The following is a 2,687-nucleotide window of genomic DNA, read 5'->3' on the forward strand; positions in this document are numbered from 1 at the left end:
GGGGCCAGCCGCGATGGCGTCAGAGGTGGCCTTGTTGGGCCGGGAGGCATACTGCAAGGGGTCCAGTGTGCCCGGTATACTGCTCTGAATGTGGGCCAGCACCACTCTCTCAAAACACTTCATAATGATTGGGGTGAGTGCCACTGGCCTGTAGTCGTTCAGGCAGGTGACCGGGCTCTTCTTGGGAAGGGGGACGATGGTTGTGGTCTTAAAGCAGGTGGGGACGATGCTCTGTCTGAGGGACAGGTTGACATTATATTGTTCTTGTCGTATTTTTATTTGCTCCCTTAACTTGCTGCTTTAAAGTGCCTTAGATTTGTGATTTTACTGCCTATTTAGATTTGTGTTATTGCTCATCTACTTTATATTTCACTTGTATTATGTGGCATTCATGTGGACGACAAAGTAAGAATTTCATTGTACAGGGAAACACGTTTCCTAACTGTGCATATGACAAATAAACACTTTGACCTTGACACCAGCCAGACATGCCATCATCTGTTTGTTCTCCTTCCATATGGCAGGCATCACGAGGTCATCTACACCAGCACCTCAAGCCGGAGAAGCAGCTTCTTCCCCAGAGTCATAATTGTTCTGGATCAGCTCAGTTACTCATAGTTCTGCCACAGTTGACCTCACACACAATCATATACTGCACTGCGCCACCAGAATAAACTAAACAGTTCTTGTTAGTTTTGCTGGTGCATTGCAGATCTGATCTGTTGCATTATTTTACTCCTGTGGTCATTATGTAGGCTGTTTTTTTATATTATCTTATTGCATTCTATTCACATTTTTTTCCTATTTATTGTTCTTTATAGTATTGTTGTGCTGCCGGTTTTTGTTGTACTTGTGACAAAGATATTATAATTCTGTTTATTGCTCATGAATCACTTGTCCACCGCTATAACATTATAACAATCTAATCACTTAAATGGCTGTTGTCAGCTCAAACTTAAAACAGTTTCACATTTTGTCCGATGAGATAAAATAATTAATTAAACATTCTATCTGACTTACTGAGCCTTCACATGCCTTTATAAAACAACATGAATTTGGATAAAAGTGAGTTTATTGCCAAATCATAAATATCACTTAAAACCTCTGAACTCTGAGTAAAGTCAAAACTGATAAGTATCATGAAAAAGTACCTTAAAAACAAAGATTTATTAACAATAGATATTAAAAGTCTTAGAGGAGCTCTCATTGCATATGATCTATTTATGAATTTATTTTCAGCATAGAGGTTTTTCAAATGTTTTAATAATAGCAATGACATAATTTCTAGAAGACAGGAGTGGCCAGAAGACAAACATGTCTGACCAATTAGCATCTTGACTGGGGTGGTTAACATGATCTATGTAAAACCCCATACAGCCAAAGATAAATGCGTTACCTTCAGTGCCCCTGCCCTTTCAGACCATTAGATGCACCACACCTGAATAACCTGCTCCCACCTTTGCTGTAGATGCTGCTGAAGTCACCAGGTGTCCATCTTCTTCCTTTAACTGCTGCTGAGTCTGCATGCTGTTTGTCCTTCCTAGGTATTGTATCAGTGAGTCTGTCTGAAAATACAAAACACACAGTAAATGTTGGTCCTCATATATGCTGCTGATGTCTTTCTTATATTCACTGAAACTTCATTTCTTGATTTGAGGGAATCAGGAAAACAAAAACAGGACTTTACTTTCTTCTTTGCCCCTAGTGAAAGAAGCCCCTATTTAAATCATTTGACGTTATTATCCATTGCTGCAGGATTAGGTTCCGTCTATTTGATCCAAGAGACTGCATAAAGCTCACTGAACTCTACAAGTGAGAGATGTTCTAGTTGTGATTGTCAGCAGTGTCTACTGTAACTGAAACACTAAATCATAAATGTATATTACTAATCATGTTACACAGTCAACCGATTTTTATTGCAGACTGAGAGCTAAAAAAAAATAACATACAGTAACTTCAGACACCTTACTTTTTTGCACACTTTACTGTGTTGTGTTTTAAACTGATAACATTTACAAAATGTGAAGGAGCCTGGATACACTTTATTTCACACTAGCTACTCATTCATCTCTGTTTTAGTTTGAATCTGTAGAAAGGTAGAGTTAGTAGCTCTCAGTCTTTATGATTGGCACATCACCAGATGTGCAGTTATATGTGCTGTTTTTTATTTCTCTCTCCTTCACCTCCCCACCATGGTTTATTGTCCTGATCTGCAGCACCTTCCCCATTCATGCTTTTATTTTGACATTTCCTGTTCATGCCACACTCACCTGCCCCAGACTTACTATGGCCATAATTAACTCCCATCATTATTTACTTCAGTGTCATGTACCAACACAATGGAGAGAGGCCACCTTAACTTTACTCCCACACAAGTCAATAATCTTGTTGATAGTGCTGCTGCCTCCCTGTGTAAACACTTGATACTGTTGCCCCACTGAAAAGGAAGGTAGTGAAACAGAGGAGGCCCCGTGGTACAGCTCGCAGCTCCGCTCCCTAAAGCAGGCATCATAAAAACTGGAAAGGAGGTGGTACTCCACTAAGTCAGAAGAGTTTTTCATAGCCTGGAAAGATAGTTTAATAACATATAAGAAAGCCCTTCATAATGCCAGAACCGCATTTTATTCCTCAATGATAGAGGAAAATAAGAACAAGCCCAGGTTTCTTTTCAGCACTGTAGCCAGGCT

The 2,687-nt window shown here is 39.7% G+C and overlaps 1 long non-coding RNA gene across 1 annotated transcript in view; it reads left to right on the forward strand.

The window, feature by feature from the left end:
• Positions 1 to 1,213, forward strand: part of LOC109951172 (uncharacterized) — a 3,812-nt gene extending 2,599 nt beyond the window's left edge. Inside the window, exon 2 of the long non-coding RNA XR_002273581.1 lies at positions 525 to 1,213. This is a non-coding gene — a long non-coding RNA (uncharacterized LOC109951172). The remainder of the gene's footprint in view (positions 1 to 524) is intronic.
• The last annotated feature ends 1,474 nt before the right edge of the window (positions 1,214 to 2,687 follow it).

The sequence above is a fragment of the Monopterus albus genome, unplaced genomic scaffold, assembly GCF_001952655.1.
Source record: "Monopterus albus unplaced genomic scaffold, M_albus_1.0 scaffold367.1, whole genome shotgun sequence".
NCBI lineage: Eukaryota > Metazoa > Chordata > Actinopteri > Synbranchiformes > Synbranchidae > Monopterus > Monopterus albus.